General features: G+C 38.1%; 1 protein-coding gene across 1 annotated transcript in view; it reads left to right on the top strand.

Annotated features, from left to right (window-relative positions):
* Positions 1–4,064: 4,064 nt before the first annotated feature.
* Positions 4,065–25,792, top strand: part of LOC126354814 (sodium/potassium/calcium exchanger 4-like) — a 132,615-nt gene continuing 110,887 nt past the window's right edge. The window contains exon 1 of the mRNA XM_050004753.1: positions 4,065–4,117. The gene's annotated coding sequence lies outside the window, so the exon portion shown is untranslated. The remainder of the gene's footprint in view (positions 4,118–25,792) is intronic.

Genomic DNA, 25,792 nt, shown 5'->3' with positions numbered 1-25,792 from the left:
TGCCCACGTTTCCTCGAATTTTTGATTCAAATAATATTATATTTATGAAACACTCTGTATATTTTAAAGTAGATACTCATATATAACCATGATCTTTCTGTGTATGTAGATTTTTCTGAACAGTATTTATTATTAGCCCCCAGATAGCTTTTGCAAGTTGGATGACAATGTACAATAACAGCATCAGGATGGTGTTTACTTTTCATTCCTATAATATCTGATTGCATTAGACATCTTTTAAATTGATTCTGTAATTTTTATATTCATAACCTGTATAGCTTTCCTGTATTTCCATTAACGCAAACTCATTATATTTTGAAAACAAGTAATTCTTGTATACTTCAGATCTCTTTCATATTGCTGGTAAAGCAATAAATTATCTTTGAGTGCTTCAATGTTCATAATTCTAAGAAATGCTTAATTTCATTCAGCATTCTTTAAACTTCCATTAATACAGGGTAACTGTTACTCAGTTAAACTTTTCAGTAATAAATCATAGAATTCCAAACAGAAAACCTCTTGTTACTACGTACAACATGAAGACTGTGCATTTCAGAAGTTAAATTTATACGTATTTCTCATATCTTTCTTTCTTACAATTAAAATAACAATGGTCATAGGTAATTGGAATAAAATGGCTGTATCTTCTCATGATCATTGGCCATCTGTTACAGCGTGGCAATGTTTTGGTACTGGCAAAGTATACATGGCTGGGTAGCTTAGTCCCCATTCATTCAACACGAAACTTAAAACATACAAATTTTGTAATTATTTCATAAAATCATAGCTCAAAAAAACTCTTCAATTATGTTTTAAAAGAAATAAATATTCTTACTTCATTCAGGTGAGAAAAGCAGCAGTGTGCTCAAAAATTCGGTCAGACTACACAGCAGTCACCTGCACTTTCTTTCAGTTGCTCAGATGTTGTGCTGTGTGAAAGATTCACAATAAATGCAAACTAAGTCAGTGGCCAATGCAGAAGAGTACTATCTGTCAAACACCATTGAGATTCCATTTGGACTTGACAACTTGACTTATTTATCTACAACTCTTTCTAATGATTCACAATGCAAGAGACGTCTGTTTCTATGTCCTGCATACAGGAGTTTGTGCAACAGTTGGATGACAGTATTGTAATGGGATAGCAGGACAGATCAGTGTGGGTGGCAGTCCTCTGCCAAAGATGGAGGCAGGTGCAGCATGAGAGGACCATTTGCAAATATGAGAACTTCTTTATTACTGTATGTTTGCAGCCTCGAGACCTGGAAACTGAAAGTGGCAATGACAGGTAAAATAATACTCTGTTGCACCATCCCCCAATACATTGGCCTCTGGCTGATGGCTGTGCACCCCACCACCACTGCCAATGCATTGAGAGACACTCGTATTCTCACAGGACTGCCCATCACAGACTCAGTGTCACACAACTGCCCTAGCCATTCAAAGATGACTGCTCTCTGCTGACTTCACAGTAGTGACTGAGTTTGTATGCCATGCCAAATGAAGTGGGAGAATGGCAATGTGTGGCTGTCATAATCAGCAGCAGGTAGGGCTGTAGAGACTTCTTGAACATTGGCAAGGCATTCGCATGCAGAGGTCTGGCAACACCGAGATCTACCATAGTGTTATTCCCTTACCATACGTCTGTATGATCATCATGCATGAATGATTTTGTAAATGCAGAATTTAAAACTTGAGCTTTCCTTTAATTGTGTCCTATTGGCACACCATATTGGTTAGCAAGAGACTGGATAGAAGTCTTTGACCAGCTTAGTGATTTTAAGTAGGTCTGGAAATTTCTTGAGTTCTCAGCAAAATCCTTCAGAAAGTATGGCAATGGAAGATACTGTATGCTTTGACCATCAATCTTTTATTAATGCAGAAAGTTCTACTAATTTTTGTTCTTTTTCAAGCTGAGAATGCAACAATCTGTTTCCTCACCATTTTTGAAATTTTATTGTAAAACCACAGTGGATGTTTTTCATCATTAATCCACTTACTAGACACATACTTCTCCAGAGCATGATTTACAATCAGTTTAAACTTTGCCCATAATCTCCTCTATGTCCATCATATTCAAACTAACTGATGTCCCTACATTGTCTAAGTAGAACGTGAATGACTGCTTATCTGATGTTTCCAGTATAAAAACTCTACCAGTCTTCTTGATAGATTTAGTAACCTTAGTAACTATCATTGCTATGATGGTATCATGATCACTAATATCCATCTCTACATGGATGCTGTAGGTAATGTCAGCCCTGTTTGTAGCTACAAGGTCTAACAGGTTTTTGGAACATGTGTTGAAAACTCCTTCACAAGACTGACTGTCCATACCGCTTGCAATTAACCTGTAGACATCCCAGTCTATACTTGATATGGCTGTCCATATTGCTTGCAATGAACCCGAGACATCCCAGTCTATACTTAATATGTTAAAGTAGCTTCTACCTAATATTGTCTCATCAGTACTTCTGCAATACGGAGCGTAGACTTTCTATGAATGATTCTACAACTGTTAAAGCAGAATAAAGTAGCAGATAAAAATGTCTGGTGATTAACTTGAGCTCAACTAGGCTGGTTAGTCACATCAAGATAACTTCACAATTGGACTCAATTTTGACTTCTGCGGTCACAATATTTTTGTCAACTGTAATGATTATTCCCCCTTCTATGGCATCTAACGTGTCTTTTCAATATACATTCCAAGCCTCATTAAATTTTTTGAAACCAGTTCCAAGTGTAATTAGAGTGTGGCCAAGAACTTTGTTACAAATGCTGCAGTGATTTACTGTTGAAATGTTGACATTTTTAGTGTTGCTAATCTGTAAATGATATAAGATTTTTCTTTGCGTATTAAGATAGTGAGAATTCTTCAGAGGATCTGAAGCTATTACCTAGCCTAGAAAACCCCAATGTACATTGCAAAAGTACTATGCTACCCATTTTGTTACTTCCTCTGTGCAGTGCACCCCTGACCTGTCAGGAGAAGTCCTACAAGTCTCCACCCTATAATGCACGTCCATAAATCTGCAGCCAGACCATTACAAAATTGGTGGAGCCTCCCACTAAGACATCCCATTGTGCTCCAAACTAAAGAACACCCATCAGTTCTGGGCATGATACTGCAAACCATCCATACACAGTGAGAATGGCTTCAGAATTCAAGTGACAGGTGCCCTTGATGTTGAACTGAATCACAACTTCAAGTTGAGTGCACCCTGCCACTCCCGGCAGAAATACAAAGAATACACTGAGCTTCCTGCCCTCCATAATGACCCTAATGTTGGAGCTCCCAATAAATAGCAAACCCCTCCCAATTAACATCTGTTCATTTCAATTATTTTTTGTGTCACTCCCTTTCTGCCCCTAATCACACTCCAGGGACAAAATATCATTAGGACTGTTACCAGTCAGCCCAATACCCCAAGAAACTATGAATTCAACACTAATTCCATTACTTTTCTATGCCACCCCCTTCAAAGCTGCACCCTGTCACTAAGGGTGTTAGGGATGATTTACACCAACATTATTTTTTTCAAGACACTAAGTCATGTAAGCACCAAGTTTAATTGAAATAGCTCCACAGTTTCCATAGTTATGCTTATACAAACAGATTTAGTGTTGAGAAAGGCAATTTCATATGGGAGAGTAACCATGAAGTGGAAAACTTAGTTTATAATTGTAAAATTTTCTTTAACAGATAATTAAGAATTAATTCACTGACACGTACTGTTACATCAACCAGCACAGACTGTGCTAATTGTCAAAAAAAATTACATAACATTTCTGCAATGGGGTCTCACATGGGATAGTTCCCCAAGATTAATATTTCGCTTTGTTGGGAAATGACAAAAGAGTTTCTCTAAGATTTTAGTTATCTTTACATCAAGATAGCACCACTTGTGAGCACATTATCTGTGGAGTATATGATTAGCGTCTGTCCCAGACCTCGGCCTGTCTCAGTGTCTGCTGCTCTTGCCTTGTCTCTGTTACCAGCAGTATGGAAAATTCACATTGTGGCTGGTCTTGAAACCAGCTCTCCCAAAGTGTTCTACCATAAGTCTGCACAACAACTTAAAATCATTACATAGCAACAATTTAAAACTGTTAGAAGGTAAGTGCATTTAAAATAATACTAAAAGTTGTTGTAGTCTTCAGTTTGTGTTTGGTACAGCTTTTTGTACTAGGCTACACAGAACAAGTCTCTTCATCTCTGCATAATTACTGGAACTCACACACACTTGCACTTCCCTACATTACCAAACTAACTTCTCTTTAATACTTCAGGCAATGTTCTGTCAACATATCTCTTCTTTTAGTTAAATGCCACAAAGCTAATTTTTCCATGGTTTGACTCATTACCTTTTCATTTGTTGCCATGTCCACTCATCTTACTCATTTTGTATCCTCTTTTCTTCTTTCATCCTCAGTTACCTCACTGTGCAAATAGAAAAACTGATCTACTAACACTAAAAATTAAATAAAGGCTAACATTATTTCTAACATGTATCCTAAGAAATACTTTTAGTAAAACCAGTACATAGATGGGAAGAACTATCTTGGAACATAGTTGTTCAAAATAAGAGATGAAACTCTGAAGGAGCAAACAACAATGTCATTCCCTATCACCTTACAGATGAATTCTAAAAATAAATATGTACTAGATTGGGAATCAGGCTCAATGTTTGTCCAAACTTGGTTTATTTCTGTCTTCCATACCCTAAAAATGTGCTGCCGTGACACATACAACCACTGGTATTGTACCACTCATGCCAGTCTTGAGGGGAAGGCGACACTTAGTATAATCTCCACCTGACAGAATCAAAATTAATCACACCAATGTGTCACCTTGCACCTGACATAAGTAGCCATTCCAAATCCAAACTAAATGTCCTGATAGAAGAGTCCAAATGAGATTGATCAGTTCCCTTCTTCAGTTTGCTGCACACAAGCAGTACTTGTGCAACAAAAAAACAAATGAGCTGCAATGATAACATCTCTATGCTTTATTGGTGATTCTGCAACATTTAGTTCTAATCTGACTTTCTTTACAGCATTCCTCTGCATAAAAAGGAAACAATTTCTTACTTAAGACTTGTCAAACTTCATGTTATTCGTAATGTGCAATTTTCTCAAACTGGATAATTTGTAACTGTGAGGTATTATTTTACTCTGTTTTCAAATATACTGATCGCTAAAGCTTTCCATTTTTGGTTATTAACTATTAGCTTTAATATCAAGAATGCTGTTAGAAATTTTGAAAAAATTAAACATTCATTCTGCAAAAATTTTATGGTATCAAACATGCTCATGGTAACAAAGCTAATACTCTACCAGTAACCCTTGATTCTCCGAAGAATTTAACTTCAGTGTATAAAACCAATTCAAACTTCTGATTATTCAGTTCATGCACAAATATGCATGATACCAATACGTTCTACACAGCCATGTGCAAAAGTGTACTTTTTCAGGGAGTCTTCTCTCAGGTTCTGTTTATCATGGAGATATGATGTCAAGCATTTTTTGCATAGCCTTTGGCCTAGCGATCATTTGTGTATCTATCAGAAGAACAGGCATAATATAGCTACACCGAAGTACAGGGTCAAAATTTAAGCATTTTATACTTCCTCCAGATCAGGCAAATTGAGGAAATTGGTTGGTTCTTTTTCATTAGGTGTGACCTATTTTTGACCTTAAGTGGCTTTGTCCATGGGTGGCCCTTGAGAAAACGCCAAAATACTATGATTTTTGGGTATGAAAAGTACCAATTGGTGGATGGCCACTTTTATAATTCCTGTTTATGGCGGATCATTGAAAATTTTACCATATGTACTTAAGATGATACTTTCAGGAGCTTTGAAACATTTTTCAATGTCAGTATCTATTACCAAGCTCCAAAGGTTCAAAGTTATCGTACTTATGCAGAAAACCACAAAAACCAGTTTTTAACAATTTTGCACTATAGGAAGCAATTATTTGAATAAATAATCATAGCAAATGGATCAAATTTTAGTTGTACATTCTTTAGGTATTCGTCTAAAAATTCCATTTTCTTGTTTTAGAGAACCCTTATCTATTATCAAGATACAATTATAAAACAATGATTTTGGGTTACCAAACATACCAACTGGGGGAATGGCCAATTCTATACTTTCTATTCGTGGCAAATCATCTAAATTTTTACCATATATTCTTAAGATGATGATCTCAGGGAGCCTTGAAACATTTTTCACTACCTTTTTCCCTTACTGAGAACCAGAGGTTCAAAGCCACTGTACTTGTGCACATAATATCCAGTCTGAGGTGTAAATGTAGTTTTAACTGACACAGTGAACACATGGAAAGATTTCTGAAGTCATCACAGGGATTCTGAGATCACCAAACGGTATCTTTAGTCAACATTTTTTTTCACTGATAAAACTTTATAGCGTGCTTTCTCTGTATAATGGGTACTTCACATCCATACAAATATGCGCCAAGTGGACAAAAATAGGCTAAAAAGGATCTTAACATACCTGAAAAGAACAAATTTAAAGGAAACGATTTTGTGTTAACATTATATTATGTGTTCTTATTTGTTGTTTATATGTGTCAAAGTATATAAATGTGTCTGTGTATACATATAAACTGTCAAAACTTTACTCACCTACAGAATTCATTTTATATAAACAGAAGAGAACCAGTAGAAAAATGCTCTTGTTGGAGTATAAGAATGGTGAATACGTTGCTCTTTAAAAAACCCTGGCAGATAAGTGGGGAACTAGCTGCCTCAATTCTGATTCTGCCTTCCTCGCCAAAAAGTTTGACAGAGCCAGTGAATGTGGTGGTAAAATAAAGAGAGAGAAAGAGATGGGATGGATGGAAATAGAAGCAGTGGGAATGAAAGATAGAAAAGATAGAGGAGAAAGTGGAAATGAAAAAATGCAGATGAGTGGAGAACATACAAAGGCTTGGAGGGGAGGGGGAGGTGTGGAGCCTAGACCCTGCTCCCCAGACCAACGAATGTCTTTAATACACAGGTACAGGAGAGGGCACATGTTGGACTGAAATTTTGAACATATTGGTATGGGGCAGGGGGGGGGGGGAGGATAAGTTGAACCCTCCAGAATTTTTGAGTTGCTGAGGTATGGCGGGAGACAGGGTGGTGTGAAAGAAATACAAAAGGAGGCAGTGTAAGTGAGAGAGGAGACAATGACAGTGGTATATTCTGTAAATCAACGGGAGAAAAAGGAGACAGTGGAAGAGAGACATGCATAGACTGAGCCAGTGAGAGGCAGATGTTGAGCATAAAGGCTTTTTTACTACAAAGAGAAACTGGATAAAAGGATTTAGAATGTTCTGTGTTAAAAGAGTGAGAATATGTTTGCATGCCACAATTTTTGTTGCGGAATACAGAATGATAACTGGAACCACTGCTTTCCCACTTTCCTTTCAGGGATCTTTTAAGGGAAACATATTTACGTTTCTTGTGCTCTGACAGAAGCATTTTTCTACTGGTTTTACAAATGAGTTAATGTGTTCAGTATCTGACATTAAGCATGCAATCAAAAAAAAAAAAAAAAAAAAAAAAAAAAAAAAAAAAAAAAAAAAAAAAAAAATTAAAAAAATGATTTAAGTCATGTGTAAGGCTTACTGTATGCCCCTAAGTGCTCTTATTGTCAAATACTGGATAAACATTGTTTGGGATTTTGCTCATGATAAGTTACACATCTTGAAACATGTACGCGCTTTATAAACTGTAATACTTGTATTGTTACAATGAATCTTTCACATACCTCTTAATGAGTAAATTATGTCTGTATAAAATTTTTTAATTTGGCCACTGTTTGTATGAAATATTGAAAAATCAATTTTTTTGCCCCTGGAAGCTGTTAGATAGGCAGACTGCAATTGGTACTGTATTCCCTGCCCCAGGAAAATCGCTTACTAACATTGGTTTTCTAAAATACATGGAGAATAACTGTCTAAGAGCATTTTTCAGACACACTAAAATATATCATCGTGAAACATCTTTTTGAGGAAGACAACAGAACTTATCTCAATATTTACAAATCTCCAGAAGGAACTTACTGACTTATAGTAATCAACATGATTTGATAGATTTCCCTCTAGCTAGAATTCACTAATTATTTTCAACTCTATGTACACTATAATTTTGACAATTTTCTTTCATAACTAACACATGTTTGACACACACACACACACACACACACACACACACACACACACACACACACACACACATACACACACACTGTAGTACTACACCCTTTTGTGCTAATGATAGGTGCATTAGCTGTCAGTGGAGGTTATCCTTTTCTCTGGTGTTATGTATGTAATATATACCATTTATCTCATAATTAGAGAAATTGTTAACAGCAAAAATCACAAGAGAATATGTATGTTGTAAAGTTATGGACATAATTTCAAGCTGTGAGAAAAAGGCTACATGATAGCATTCTTGGATATACACTGCACATTTCTGACTCTTTTTTTCTGTGCCTTGAAGATTTTTTTCAAAACTGACATGCTGCCAAAGAGATTAAACCATAACATGTAAGAGAATGGAAATACCCAAAATTTGCTGATTTAGAGACATTCACATCACCCAGAAGTAATACAGGGTTTCCAGGTTAAATAGAGAATAATATAAAACATAAAAATTTGAGATATAACTGAGATATTCATTGGCTACTTGCTTCTACAAGTATGGTAACTCAAAATGTTATATGTATTTGCTTACAGCAGTTGCACATGCATAACTGCTTTGTCCATGTGAACACATGTCAGTATCCGTACATAAATAGACATGTTGGAGCTGTATGTTGTGCCACCACTCCCTCATGATGTGATGCTTTTGCATGGGAAATAGTGCTACCTACAACCATGTTATGTGATAGTGCAAACTGAAATCCAATTTTCAACATATGGCATACCATGCCATAGGTTTAAGTAGTTCTAAGTTCTAGGGGACTGATGACCATAGATGTTAAGTCCCATAGTGCTCAGAGCCATTTTTTGCAACATCTCATTTGTTCAACTGTCACAAATGTTACTCCTGCAGTGCTGGAAAACACTTGGGAAGAATTGGAATACAGATTATATATCTATTGCACCACTTCCAGTGTGCATATTCAAGAGTATTAGGTGTGCAAAAAAACATTATGAGGTACCACACTTGTAAAAACATACATTCAATAAATATCTCAATTACTTCTCAAGTATTACATTTTAAATTGTTATATGTTTAACCTGGATGTGTGTACTCAGGGTGAGTGTTGCTGATGATGATATTTCTATTGTCTGGAGAATGTACACTACTGGCCATTAAAATTACTACACCAAGAAGAAATACAGATGGTAAACGGGTATTCATTGGACAAATACTTTATACTAGAACTGACATGTGATTACATTTTCACACAATTTTGGTGCATAGATCCTGAGAAATCAGTACCCAGAACAACCACCTCCAACCATAATAACAGCCTTGATATACCTGGGCATTGAGTCAAACAGAGCTTGGATGGCGTGTACAGGTACAGCTGCCCATGCAGTTTCAACACGATACCACAGTTCATCAAGAGTACTGACTGGTGTATTGTGACGAGCCAGTTGCTCGGCCACCATTGACCAGACCTTTTCAATTGGTGAGAGATCTGGAGAATGTGCTGGCCAGAGCAGCAGTCGAATATTTTCTTTGTCCAGAAAGGCCCGTACAGGACCTGAAACATTCGGATGTGCATTATCCTGCTGAAATGTAGGGTTTCGCAGGGATTGAATGAAGGGTAAAGCCACGGGTCGTTGCCACATCTGAAATGTAATGTCCACTGTTCAAAGTGCCGTCAATGCGAACAAGAGTTGACTGAGACGTGTAACCAATGGCACCCCATACCATCACGCCGAGTGATACACCAGTATGGCGATGAGGAATACACGCTTCCAATGTGCATTCACCGCGATGTCGCCAAACACGGATGCGACCATCATGATGCTGTTAACAGGACCTGGATTCATCCGTAAAAATGACGTTTTGCCATTCGTGCACCCACGTTCATCGTTGAGTACACCTTGCAGGCGCTCCTGTCTGTGATGCAGCATCAACAGGTAACCATAGCCATGATCTCTGAGCTAATAGTCCATGCTGCTGCAAACGTCATCGAACTGTTCGTGCAGGTGGTTGTTGTCTTGCAAACGTCTCCATCTGTTGACTCAGTGAGCGAGATGTGGCTGCAAGATCCATTACAGCCATGTGGATAAGATGCCTGTCATCTCGGCTGCTAGTGATACGAGGTTGTTGGGATCCAGCATGGCGTTCCGTATTACCCTTGTGAACCCACCAATTTCATATTCTGCTAACAGTCATTGGATCTTGACCAACGTAAGCAGCAATGTCACGATAAGATAAACCACAATTGCGATAGGCTACAATCCAACATTTATCAAAGTCAGAAAGGTGATGGTACGCATTTCTCCTCATTACACGAGGCAGCACAACAACTTTTCACCAGGCAACGCCAGTCAACTGCTGTTTGTGTATGAGAAATCGGCTGGAAACTTTCCTCATGTCAGCACATTGTAGGTGTCGCCACTACCGCCAACCTTGTGTGAATGCTCTGAAAAGCTAATCATTTGCATATCACAGCATCTTCTTCCTGTCTGTTAAAATTTGCGTCTGTAGCACATCATCTTCATGGTGTAGCAATTTTAATGGCCAGTTGTGTAATTTTCCTATGGACACCTAAACATTTTTAAAAGTATAACTGTATCATTAATTGATTGTTATGTAAACATTAATTCCTCCAGGAGTCTTAAGTTTTGTTTGGAACTGAAGGAAACTAATTTTAGTTAGATTTTTCATGAGAGAACTGTTAACGAACCGCACCACAACTTCTTCAGCATGTCACTGATGTCATATCCTAAGTCACTCTAAAGGCTGATATCTACCTTCCTCCTCCCTCTTCGATACTTCTAATTTGGTTAACAATTGGACTTCACTCACAACATACATCTGATGAAAAGTTATTCCTTACAAGATAAATACTACAGAAGACATTTTTACACCATGAAAATGGTGCCTCAATAACATGGAAAACCACCATGTAATACAGGCAGTTGAAGCACTGTCCAAGGGGCATAGGTGCCACAAGCAACCATCAGCTTGTCCAGGTTGTGATAGGCTTCCCACCGAGTAGTCCTACTGCACATATTCTGCCCACAGACACTCAGTATTTAAATATGTCTCCATGCATACCATTAACAGGTCATTTCACATACAGAGAGCAATATTTAGTCTAGTAACATGTGGCATCAATCCACGGATCAATAGGCCAGAACATCATATGTGTGTTATTCCTTCATGTAACATTCTTGCACTAAATAAGGAAAAAGCATCTCAATAAAAATTCTACCATAGAAAATAAGAAGTTACACATAAGGAACTTTTCAGTTTACTTGATAAATTAATTTTGCTATCTGCCAGCCTTTAAACATCACTGTCCAAGTGACCAAAGATTTTGGTAGCAGTATTATTCATCTCTTTCTGAGGTAAAATGGTTTGTATCCCTCCAAAGCTTGCTATAATTTGTATCAAAGGGCCTTTTTTAATAAGTCTTAAATTGAATTTTTTTTCGATTTTCTATTTTTGGTGTGCATAATTGAATAGGCAGCATTATCTAAAAATTGTGAAACACTGCATTTACAGAAGAACTGACAACAATTCTTCTAAATGTGTTATTACAATTTCCTATGTTGCTCTACGCCTATTGGGATCCATATTACTGACTATCCCAGGCACAAAAGCCAGACTTTGTTACAGGTTCCCTATCTAATGACCTCCACTAGCAACAAAAATTTGATTTTCAATAGCTATATAAATAGTTACCAAATTTAAAATGCTGTCATAATCTACTCATTAAAAATGTATAACTTTATGAGAGAGGTTCAACATAGTAATACAAGTATTACTGTTATAAACGGTGTATGTTGTAATGTACCCTCTCTGTTATGTTATTGTTGTTTTGTCTTATTGTAGTTTTATAGATATGAAATTATTGTAGCAGTTTGCTTAGTCAGCCATACTTCAGAATTTTTGACATTAAATGGAGCCTGAAACTTGCATAATAAATACTTCGTGGGAAGTGTGATTTGCGGCATAAACAAAAATTAATTACGGAGATGCAGTCCACTGAATATTAACAGAAAAGCTTTAGAATAATGCACATGACTGACTAGACATATTCAGAGGGTACGTACATTCATGTGCGAGTGGTTGCGATCTGATGAGAAAGATCTATCTTAATTTATTTTTGTAAAATAATTATGTCGTAACACACTTGGAGATTGCGAACCTACAATCGGGGTAGAGGCATGTACGTTCCATCATTCCCCATGGCCTGGGTAAAAGAATTGCAATTATTTAAATTTAAGAATATTTCTTTGTCTATCGGACTCATATTTCTAATACGAAAAAAGGAAGATTGCAGGTTCTGAATGTCTCAGCAAAAACACATCGGAATTAATCTTAGCGGCCACCAAAGGAAAGTAGTGAGCACAATCATGTACCTCTATTGTTGAGCAGCATCATCATGATTGTTGCCTCCATCTAAAATTGAACTTCTCGAATTAGCAGAATAATTTGTACTTCATTGGTATGGGATTTAGGCTTGATCTTGACAGAAATTATAAAACACATTTTTCATCATTTAACACACACATAGACATGAAATTATACAGTATGTCTTTACACCAGCACATCAGAACAAAAAAGTAGTTAATACTGGAAGTGATAAAAGAATCTTGAAATTAGTCCTTTGTCTATCAAGGATAAAACAGTTTTTCAGAGTATTCCTCTGGTATGACAGTCCAACATATTTTCTTCTTGTATCTTTGAGATTAAAGTACAACACTTTTTAGTTCCTTTTTCAATGTCCAGAGGCAACATAACTCACTGCATGCAAATACCAAGACTAAATTTATCCAACACACAATTTCAAACCTTTACCAACATTTTTGTCACTGATATATGATATATGACACATGCATGAAAAACTAGCTTTTGCTCAAAACAGAGTACAAATTACCCAGAATATACTCATCTACTGTTTGATAATGAGAGATCAGGCAACTTACAAAAAACTTTACACATGATTTCAAACCTTTTCTAAACTATTCCCATTTACATGCCTAATGTCAATTATTTAATACATTACCTCATTCATAAAGTAATCAGAAGGCTGAGGCAGTTTTATACATGGGTATTTGATTCCTTAAAGAAGCGTGGGTTTCCTGACTAATTATAACACTGGTGTAGTCTCCAAAAAGAACTGATTCCAACTGATGCATAGTAAATGGAAGATCATTAAAATATGTAATGAACAACAGAAGACCCAATATTGAACATTGTGAAACTCGATTAATGAGTCTCCCATACCTCCCCCCTGCCACCCTAAAAGACACCTTTTCTTAAGTTGATGAAATATGAAGGACAGCTCCCTGAATTCTTTTAATTAAATATGATGTGCTCCATATGTTAGCTATGCTGGTAATTCCACAAAAACCTCAGTTTTCTATCAAAAATTTGTGATTTACATTGTTAAATGTCTTGGGTTGTTCATAGAAAATACCAACAGGTTCTGTTCTATTATTTGATCCCAGTAATATTTAATGAGTAAATGTGTATATATATTATTCTGAAATGTAAATTATGATTTGGTAAGTATATTATTTTAACAGTATATTCCACAGTATATCACTGTCTCAAAATTTTGAGATACAGTGTTGGCACAGAAACAGGTCAGTAATTGTTAAGTGATGAAATAGCATCAACAACAGATTGAAATAATGTGTGTTCAGAGTGAATGCAATGATGTGTCAGATTTTGAAGCACTCCTAAAAAACAGTGGAGCTCACATAATATTAGGCGCAAACATCTGGCTAAAAATTGAACCTCCTAGCAGTGAGATTTTTGGGAGAAATTTAAGAGTATATCGAAAGTAAAGACTAATGGTAAATGGAGGTGGTATATTTGTTGCAGTTCACAAGGAACTCAAATCCATTGAGCTCAAAATTGAAGCTGCATGCAAGATTCTTCAGGTAAATCTCAGTATTAAGTGTGGGACCCTTCATTTGTCCATCAGACCACCTTCAGATGTAACCCAAAATTTTACAGAAAATCTTAATTCACTAAATTGAAAGTTCCACAGTTCTACTGTCATAATCAGAGGGATTTAGATCATCCACCAGTAAATTGGAAAAATTGAAAATGGTATCATCAGTTGTAGCACCAATTATTACCAATGAACAAAGGGCAACTAAAACAAGTCTAGTAGGTTTCATTTTTTCAGCAAACTATATAAAGGGGCAGCAGTGTTATGTCCCAATAAGAAACATGAAATCTACATCTACATCTACATCCATACTCCACAAGCCACCTGATGGTGTGTGGCGGAGGGTACCTTAAGTACCTCTGTCGGTTCTCCATTCTATTCCAGTCTCGTATTGTTCGCGGAAAGAAGGATTGTTGGTATGCCCCTGTGTGGGCTCTAATCTGTCTGATTTTATCCTCATGGATTCTTCGCAAGACACACGTAGGAGGGAGCAGTATACTACTTGACTCCTCAGTGAAGGTATGTTCTCCAAACTTCAACAAAAGCCCGTACCGAGCTACTGAGTGTCTCTCCTGCAGAGTCTTCCACTGGAGTTTATCTCTCATCTCTGTGACACTTTCGCGATTATTAAATGATCCCGTAATGAAGCGCGCTGCTCTCCGTTGGATCTTCTCTGTCTCTTCTATCAACCCTATCTAGTATGGATCCCACACTGCTGAGCAGTATTCAAGCAGTGGGCGAACAAGTGTACTGTAACCTACTTCCTTTGTTTTCAGATTGCATTGCCTTAGGATTCTTCCAATGAATCTCAGAATGGCATCTGCTTTACCAACAATCATTCCATTTTAAATCACTCCTAATGCCTACTCCCAGATACTTAATGGAATTAACTGCTTCCAGTTGCTCACCTGCTATATTGTAGCTAAATGATAAGGGATCTTTCTTTCTATGTATTTGCAGCACATTACACTTGTCTACATTGAGATTCAATTGCCGTTCCCTGCACCATGTGTCAATTCGCTGCAGATCCTCCTGCATTTCAGTACAATTTTCCATTGTTACAACCTCTCGATATACCACAGCATCATCCGCAAAAAGCCTCAGTGAACTTCCGATGTTATCCACAAGGTCATTTATGTATATTGTGAACAGCAACGGTCCTACAACACTCCCCTGTGGCACACCTGAAATCACTCTTACTTTGTAAGACTTCTCTCCATTGAGAATGACATGCTGTGTTCTGTTATCTAGGAACTCTTCAATCCAATCACACAATTGTCTGACGGTCCATATGCTCTTACTTTGTTCATTAAATGACTCTGGGGAACAGTATTGAATGCCTTGCAGAAGTCAAGAAACATGGCATCTACCTGGGAACCTGTGTCTAAGGCCCTCTGGGTCTCGTGGACGAATAGCGAGAGCTAAGTTACTCACAATCGTCTTTTTTGAAACCTGTGGTGATTCCTACAGAGTAGATTTCTGGTCTCCAGAAAAGTCATTATACTCGAACATAATATGTGTTCCAAAATTCTACAACTGATTGGCATTAGAGATATAGGTCTATAGTTCTGCACATCTGTTCGATGTCCCTTCTTGAAAATGGGGATGACCTGTGCCCTTTTCCAGTCCTTAGGAACACTATGCTCTTCTAGAGACCTATGGTACACCCCTTCAAGAAGGGGAGCAAGTTCCTTCACGTACTCTATGTAAAATCGAACTGATATCCCGTCAGGTCCAGCGACTTTTCCCCTTTTGAGTGATTTTAATTGTTTCTCTATCCTTCTGTTGTATATTTCAATATCTACCATTTTGTCATCTGTGCGACAATCTAGAGAAGGAACTACAGTGCAGTCTTCCTCTGTGAAACAGCTTTAGAAAAAGACATTTAGTATTTCAGCCTTTAGTCTGTCATCCTCTGTTTCGGTACCATTTTGGTCACAGAGTGTCTGGACATTTTGTTTTGATCCACCTACTGCTCTGACATAAGACCAAAATTTCTTAGGATTTTCTGCCAAGTCAGTACATAGAGCTTTACTTTCGAATTCATTGAATGCCTCTCACATAGCCCTCCTCACACTACATTCACTTCGCATAATTTTTGTTTGTCTGCAAGGCTTTGGCTATATATATGTTTGCTGTGAAGTTCCCTTTGCTTCTGCAGCAGTTTTTTAGCTCGGTTGTTGTACCATGGTAGCTCTTTTCCATTTCTTATGATCTTGCTTGGCAGATATTCATCTAATGCATATTGTATGATGGTTTTGAACTTTGTTCACTGATCCTCAACACTATCTGTACTTGAGACAAAACTCTTGTGTTGAGCCATCAAGTACTCTGAAATCTGCTTTTTGTCACTTTTGCTAAACAGAAAAATCTTCCTACCTTTTTTAATATTTCTATTTACGGCTGAAATCATTGATGCAGTAACCACTTTATGATAGCTGATTCCCTGTTCTGCATCAACTGTTTCAAATAGTTAGGGTCTGTTTGTCACCAGAAGGTCTAATATATTATTGCCACGATTCGGTTCTCTGTTTAAATGCTCAAGGTAGTTTTCAGATAAGGCACTTAAAAAAATTTCACTGGATTCTTTGTCCCTGACACCCGTTACAAACATTTGAGTCTCCCAGTCTATAACCGGCAAATTAAAATCTCCACCCAGAACTATAACATGATGGGGAAATCTACTCGAAATTTTTCCAAATTTTCCTTCAGGTGCTCTGCCACAACAGATGCTAAGCCAGGGGGCCTATAGAGACATCCAGTTACCATATTTGAGCCTGCTTCAACCATGACCTTCACCCAAATTATTTCACATTTCGGATCTCCGTCAATTTCCTTCGATATTATTGCACTTTTTATCACTATAAACACACCTCCCCCTTCACTGTTCAGCAGTATAAATTCCAATCTGAGTTTAGAATTTCATTACTGTTTACATCTGGTTTCAGCCAACTTTCTGTCCCTAGTACTGTGTGGGCATTGTGACCGTTCATTAATGAGAGCAGTTCTGGGACCTTTCTACAGACGCTCCTGCAGTTTACTATTATCACATTATATTGTTATTCCCTGTTGCGTTTTGCCTACTGCTACCTTGTCGTGTCTCAGGAGGCACCTTGTCGGGCCTAGGGAGGGAATTCTCTAACCTAAAAAACCCACATGTGCACTCCCCACGTACTCCACTACCCTTGTAGCGCCATCCTGCGTGTAGTGCATGCCTGACCTATTCAGGGGGACTCTACATTACTCCACCTGATAGCGGAGGTTGAGAAATTTGCACCCCAGATCCCCGCAGAATCGTCTGAGCATCTAGTTTAAGCTTTCCATTCGGCTCCAAACCAGAGGACCGCAATTGGTTCTGGGAACGATGCTACAAATAGTTAGCTCAGATTCCACCCCACAAGTGAGGCTTTCCTCCTTCACCAACTCAGCCAACCACCTGTATGAACTGAGGATGACCTCTGAACCCAGATGGCAGGAGTCATTGGTGCCGACATGAGCAACAATTTGCTGTCAGGTGCACCCAGTACTCTCTATCACCATCGGCAGGGCCTCCTCCACATCTTGTATGAGACCCCCCAGCAAGCAGACAGAGTGAACACTGGCCTTCTTCCCCGACCTTTCCACTATTTCCCTAAGGGGCTCCATCAACTGCCTAACGTTGGAGATCCCAGTCACCAAATATTTACCTAAGGAGGGGAGCATGTAGAAGAACTGTATCTCAGGTTTAAAGGAATGCTTAACCAGGCACTCAATAGATTATATACCATGTTGAATATTTCAAGTTGAGAGAGGTCCTATATTGTACCCAGTCATCATAAAGAAACTTCTAAAGAAAGAGAGACTACTGCATAATAGGTAAGGAAAAAAAGTGTAGGGCTAGAGATAGGGAGATGTTGAATGAAACGTATCTGGTTGCCAAGCGGTCAATGCATGAAGCCTTCAACATCTATCATACCAGAATATTATCTAAGAATCTCTCACAGAGCCTGAAGAAATGTTGGTTACATGTACAGGCTTTAATGGTATCAAAGTTAGTGCCCAGGTACTAAAATTGAGGGTTTCAAATCAAAAGTAAAAATGCTGAATTTGATTTTCAAATGTCCCTCTACAAACGAAAATCCAGGCGTACTGCTGCAGTTTAATTCTCACAGTACTGTAGAGATCAGTGTTACAGACATTAGTGTCAGTAGTGTTGAGAAACAGCTGAAATACATAAAACTGAACAAAGCTCCAGGGCCCAATGGAATCCCTGTCAGGTTCTATACTGAATTTGTGGCTGGGTTAGGCCGTCTTTTAACTATAATCTACCATAGATACCTCAAACAAAAAACCACACCCAGTAATTATAAGAAAGCACAAGTCACAGCCATCTACAAGAAGGGGAGCAGAAGTGATCCACAAAAGTACCATCCATTATTCTCAACATCCATTTGCTGTAGAATCTTAGACCATATTCTGAGCTCAAATGTAATGAGGTATATCAGGTAGAATGAGTTCACCATGTCAACCAACATGGATTCCAAAAACATTAATTACATAAAATAGAACTCTCACTTTTCTCACATGACCTCCAGAAAGACCATCAGGTAGATGCAGTATTTCTGACTTACCAGAAATCGTTTGACACAGTACCACATATACATTTATTACCAAAAGTATAATCACAGGGGAAGCCATGTGTGATTTGTGACTGCACTGAGGATTTTTTTGATAGGTAGGAAGCTGCAAATTGCCTCAAATGGGAATCCATTGACAGATGTGGAAGTAAACCCGGGTGTGCCCCTGGGAAATGTGATGGGACTCTTGCTGTTCATGTTGTATGTTAATGGCATTTAAGAAAATATTAATAGTAATCTCAGACTTTTCACAGATGATTGAGTTATCTATAACGAAGTACTGTCTGAAAGGAGCTGCACAAATATTCAGTGTTATCTTGATATGATTTCAAAGAGGTGCAAAGATGGACAATTGCTTTCAATTTACAAAAATGTAAAACTTTGCACTTCACAAAAGAAATAAGCATAGTATCTTATGAATGCAACAAGTCACAGTTGGAATTGATCAACTACACAAATACATGTGTATAATAATTTGTAGGCATATGAAATGGCTCAAGCTCAGTTATGGATAAAGCAGGTGGAAGACTTTGGCTCATTGGTAGAATACTAAGGAAGTGCCATCAGTCAACAAAGAAGATAGCTTACAAAACACACATCTGACCACACTAGAATATTGCTGTAGTTTTTGGGACCCATAACAAACAGTCTACCAGGGGATATTGAACATACACAGAAAAGGGCAGTGCAAATGGTCACAGTGTTGTTTGAACCATGGGATAGTGTCATGGAGTTGCTGAAGAAAGTGAACAGGCAGATTTTTGGAGATAGACACAGACTATTCCAAGAAGGCCTACTTATGAATTTTGAATAGCCAGTTTTAAATGGTTAATCTAGAAATATACTACAGTCACTATGAGTGCTCCCATAGGGACCATGAGGACAAGATCAGATTAATTACGTACAGAGATCTTTAAACAATAATTCTTCCCATGCTCCAAACTCAAATGGTGAATGGAATGCGAAGAAGGCCCAGTAACTGGTATGACAGGAAGTACCCTATGCCAAGAAATTCATAGTGGTTTGAAAGTTATGGATGTAGATGTACATGATGTAGATGATAAATGTAAATGAACGGTCCATCAAAATAAGGTATTTCTGTGTGGACACAAGATTTGCAGTGTAACTCCCATTGTGAGCAGCTCAGATGTCAACCTCCACACACTGCTTTGCACATCTGCAAAGCAAAGTGTGAACTGATTTTTTTATCCTGTCAGTCAGAGTTTAACAATGCTGATCGCCTTTCTTCTCGGAACTGGGGCAGCTCTAAATTGGTATTGGTAAACATGATAATGTACATTCAGTTTTGCAGATAAGCAATGTTACAAACAAAATTATTTTTCAAAAAAATATAAGTTAAATATTTTTCCTTCAGTCCTCAACAATCCTGCACATGAAAATGATTTCATTTATAAAAAATGTGAAATGAAGCATTAACTTGTCAGGTAGTCAAAGCCCAAGACGCATTATTGACATAATGCTATCTTACTGTTCTAGTCTAGCATGTACAATAATTGGAGTAGAATATTAGGTGACATCATTGTAGACTGCCTCAATTTGAAGAGCTTTGTGGCAATCATTTTAATAAAGAGACACAGGGTTTTGGTTTGGCAGATAAGAGAAGTGTCCGAACAAGTGGCTGTTTCCTTCCTCTCATTAGTGTGTTTGTAGTACATGAAGTGGTTCCATAAGGTAGATGATTCAACTTATTAGCCAGTTGGGAATTGTTGGGTGGAGATAATAATCTAGCAATGAGATTTTGATTTCTTCATGATAAGGGTAACTGTGGTCATATGGAAATAAATAAATAAATAAAAAACCTAGAGCAGCCTGACTGGAGAGAAAAAAGTTAAAAGGACATTTACCATGACATTTTTTAGATGAAATTAATTGTAATGGAAAACAGATACAAATGTCGGACAATTGCTTTAGAAAGTACCAAGTTTTCTTTTTATTATTCATGGCAGGGAAAACAGTGTCTCATAAAATTCTGCAAAAGGACTCCAGTTATATCTATCTCCCCAAAATGAATGGTGTCAATGTGAAGAGTCTCACACTATGATATCAGTTTTCATCCAACTGGAAAATTATTGCAAATAGCATTCCAGACGTTTCCATAATACATCTCTTACCTTTCTTGTCCATATTATTGACCATTTAACAATGAACGCTACCAGAGAATAAGTTTGTTTTGTTTGCGAATGGCTCACAAATTGCAATAAATAACAAATTAACTATGGTTTTAGAAGGAGGTATTAACAAAATTTTCTTGGTCATTAATGAATGTTTACTAACAATTCACTGTTTTAAACACCGAATTAACTTGCTTTAGGCAGTTGTGAACCTGCAACAGCTTTACACTTAACTTCAGCATAAAATATGAGGATATGTATGTATAAGAGATGCGTGAAATACTTTGGATTAAAATTTGATAATAAGCACACTGGAAATGAAAAACTATCATCAGAACCACGTAATGCTAATACCATTTAACACTGTCTCCAGTCCCAATAACGGTCTCAGTGCGGCATGAAAGAGAGCCCATGTTTCTTCATGTGTGCTGGATCCAGCTGAAGCTACTCATATAGATACCAAATGCACAAATGTTGACTGATATGTTTCTCCGAGTGTTCCAAATAGTCTGACATTTTCTGTGGGAGTAAGATCACAAAACAACCTGTGGCCTGACATTTACCATCTGCACACAGTGGATTGGTCTTTGACACACTCAGTGTATTGCACTGTATGAAAGGAAGCAACATTAAGACTCGTCAGACCACTGCCCACACTTCCAGTCAGCCGCTGCCCACTTTCTGTGTCTTTTGGCCCACTGACGATGGGCAGATTTATGTGCTACTGTGAGAAACAGCCTTTCATGAGGCAATTGACTCCAAATGTCAACTGTGTGCAGCCCCCTTCACAACTGGTTAAAGTGAACCTACATTCACTGGCAGCAGCAATTCCTCTCAGATCTGAAACTGATCATCATCATCAACCAGGAAAATCCAGGATGGAATAATGACAATATTATGAAATGGACAGATTGCTACTCACCATATAGCAGAGATGTTGAATCACAGTCAGACACAACAAAATGACTGTGAGACACATAAGCTTTCGGCCAAAACACCTTCTTCTGAACTAGACAAAACACACACACACACACACACACACACACACACACACACACACACACACACACACACACACACACAAATGCAACTCATACTTACATGAGCACTGTCTCTGGCTGAAGAGAGTCTGCAGGTTAGATAGAGTGCAGGGCAGGGAAGGCTGTGTAATGCTGGAGTGGGAACAGAGAAGTGGGTAGGTGGGTGAAGGACAGTGTCTAACAAAAGTTGAGGCCAGGAGGGTTATGGGAATGTAGGATACATTGCAAGGTGAGCTCCTACCTATGCAATACAGGAAAGATGGTGTTGGCAGGAAGCATCCAGATGGCACATGCTGTGGAGCAGTCACTGAAATGAAGAACATTGTGTTTGGCTGCATATTCAACAACACCAGATTTTCTGAATTACACTCTCCCTGTAATATATACTACATTATGTGATCAAAATTATCCATACACCCCCAAAAACATACATTTTTCCAATTAGGTGCATTGAGCTGCCACCTACTGCCAGGTAATCCAAATCAGTGACCTCAGTAGTCTTGAGATATCATGAGAGAGCAGAGTGGGGCACTCCATGGAACTCATAGACTTCAAACATGGTCAGGTGATTGGGTGTCACTTGTGTCATACATCTGTAAGCAAGAATTCCACACTCCTAAACATCCCTAGGTCCACTGTTTCCAATGTAATAGTGAAGTGGAAATGTGAAGGGAGAAGTACAGCACAAAAGTGTAAATGATGACCTCATCTGTTGACTGACAGAGACCACCGACAGTTGAAGAGGGTCGTAATGTGTAATAGGCAGACATCTATCCAGACCATCACCCAGGAATTCCAAACTGCATCAGGATCCACTACAAGTACAATGACAGTTAGGCGGGAGATGACAAAACTTGGATTTCATGGTCATGGTCATAAACCACACATCACACTGGTAAATGCCAAACAACACCTCACTCAGTGTAAGGATCATAAACATTGTATTATTGAACAGTGGTAAAACATTGTGTGTAGTGATGAATCACAGTACGCAGGGTGGTGATCTGATGGCCGGGTGTGGGTATGGCAATTGCCCGATGAACGTCATCTACCAGCTCGTGTAGTGCCAACAGTAAAATTCGGAGGCAATGGTGTTATGGTGTGGTCATGTTTTTCATGGAGGGGGCTTGCACCCATTGTTGTTCTGCATGGCACTTTCACAGCATAGGCCTACATTGATGTTTTAAGCATCTTCTTGCTTCCCACTGTTGAAGATCAATTTGGCGATGGTAATTGAATCTTTCAACATGATCGAGCACCTGCTCATAATGCACCACCTGTGGCAGAGTGGTTACAAGACAATAACATCCCTGTAATGGACTGGCCTGCACAGAGTCCTGACCTGACTCCTATAGAACACCTTTGGCATGTTTTGGAATGTCGACTTCGTGCCAGGCCTTGCTGACTGATATCATTACCTCTCCTCAGTGCAGCACTCCTTGAAGAATGGGCTGCGATTCCCCAGGAAATCTTCCAGCATCTGATTGAACATATGCCTGCAAGAGCGGAAGTTGTCATCAAGGCTAAGGGTGGACCAAAATCATACTGAATTCGAGAATTACCGAAGGAGAGCACCATGAACTTGTAAGTTCTTTTTCAGCCAAGTGTACAGATACTTTTAATCACATAGTGTATGTTCCTGTAATCCTCCTGGCCTAATCCTTAATTAGCCATTGTATTTCACTCTTCCATGTTCCCATTCCAATATTACACAGCATTCTGTTCCACTAATACACCCATAGCCTTTTTTCGTCTCACCTTCTCTGACCATTCTGGTGTCTTCATTCATGAAGTGGTCACAGGCATATCCTAATACAATAGTCCATGTCTGCCATTCTGCCACATCTTGTGTCAGTGAGCCAACAGGTATGTACAGGACACTTCAGTGCTGTGACTCAGATCAACAGTGGAGGGTCACACAAACACTTGCACAATATACACTGGTCCAGAGAGACAGACATGTTTTAAAGGGGATACCTAATACTTTGCTGGTGAGTTAAATTCAGGTGGATGGATAAAACCACAGAAGCTCTGCAAAGTTCCCAGGATCAAATCATGGTCTGACAAACAATTCTGATCTGCTAGGAATTTCAAACTGGCACACACTCGAGTGTAGGGTGAAAATTCATTCTGGAAACAATGCTGTAGCCTGTAGCCAAGCCATTTCTATGCAATATTCTCTCTTCTGGGGGAGATAGTCCCACAAGGTATGCAGGAGAACTGTGTAGTTTGGAAAGCAGGAGGGAGTTACTGGAAGAACTAAAGCTGTGATGCCAGGTTGTGAGCTGTACTTGCATAGCTCAGTCAGTAGAGCACTTAATCATCAAAGGTAAAAGTCCCAGGTTTGAGTCCCAGTTCGACATATGGTTTTAATTGACCACGAATGTCAGTGCCACCAAGTAGGAATTTGAGTTGAAATGAAAACAATGACATAATATTATACATTTCATTCATTAATACGTTCACAAATCATGTCCCATATTTACTGACATGAAAAAGAGCATACAGAGGTGTGGAAGAAGTCATGCTAAAAACTGCAGGGACTGGTGGAAGAAATTACTAATCATCAGTTTAGAAAGGTTTAGTTTGATTACACTATCTGTTTTGTTTTTGAACACACCATGTTCTGTTAACAAGTTTTCTCATGTATACTTTTAAAAGAACTGTTTACTATATGATTTTTTTATCTTACCACGCACTTCTGTAGAATAAATATGGTGTTGCAGTAGGACAAGTATGCCAGCTATCCTATCAGCAGGTCAGTACACTGAAGGAGAATACATTTCTTTTATTTCTGTCTATGGCGACAAAACATTTTGGTCCTTAGACTGCCAGACAGTCTTCAGATCTGCGGCAAAACATTGTGAAACCAAAATAACTAGTGGACAGTCTACATCTTAAAACTATAAAATATACCATAATGAAAAGTATTACTTTCATACATATGGAAAACATAATGAGGCATACCTGTTTTAGCCCTCGAGTGAGTGCACTGTTTTCCATAACACAACCACGTGCACAATGCACTTTGTACACATGTATAGAATAGCTTCATTTATGTTGCTAAGGTGAGCCATGTGTCATCAAAATCACAGTTTAATCTTTGTTTATTTAAACAAGGAGAAAATAATTTCACATAATATGAGCTAAGCTAATGTTTTATTAAACACCAATGAAATAAAATTTCACTATAACTCTGTTCCCAAGAACAGATGTTAAAGAGACAGTAATGATGCATTTGAAGCATTAAGCAGTGCAGTTGTATCAGATTCCAGTCCACTGCTTATTCAATCACTAATTATCTCGTAGAAAACTGTCTCAATGAGGGATATTGTTGTTAGTTTGTAACCTTTTTTTCCACCTGATTGTTAATTTTTTTCTCACCTAGCTCGCTTTGTATTTTATATTACTGCTGCTCACTTAGACACATGACAACACAATTTGGAACCATACAAAATCATTTAATTTTGATAAGTGCACTTTATACACAGGCACACCCACTTGAGGGTTAAAACATATCCTAACATAATGAAGCCGTAGTGCAATTATCAAAAAATTAACACAAAACCAGCTTGGCACTGTCGCACATGTTTAAAATATGGTGCAAACTAGGCCACAGTGCTGGCAGAATCATCCTGTTAACAGCACTGCCATTCATACCAAACTGAGATACAGTAGCCACAAAATATGTTTGTGTTGTAAGCTTGTTACACGTCACTACTGCGAGCCTACACATATTCGTCAATCACATAATTGTATAAAATGAAGTAAAATGCAAAATACAGTAGACAAAGTTTATAGTGGTTTTGCAGGGTGTATAAGTTATTACAGTGATAAGAAAATTAAAAACAGAAATAAAGTATTATTTTAAAAAGTTACAAAAGAGGAAGTGG

Source organism: Schistocerca gregaria, chromosome 3 (genome assembly GCF_023897955.1).
Source record: "Schistocerca gregaria isolate iqSchGreg1 chromosome 3, iqSchGreg1.2, whole genome shotgun sequence".
NCBI classification, from domain to species: Eukaryota; Metazoa; Arthropoda; class Insecta; order Orthoptera; family Acrididae; genus Schistocerca; species Schistocerca gregaria.
The sequence above is the reverse complement of the archived record's forward strand: the minus strand, read 5'-3'. Positions and strand labels throughout refer to the sequence as shown.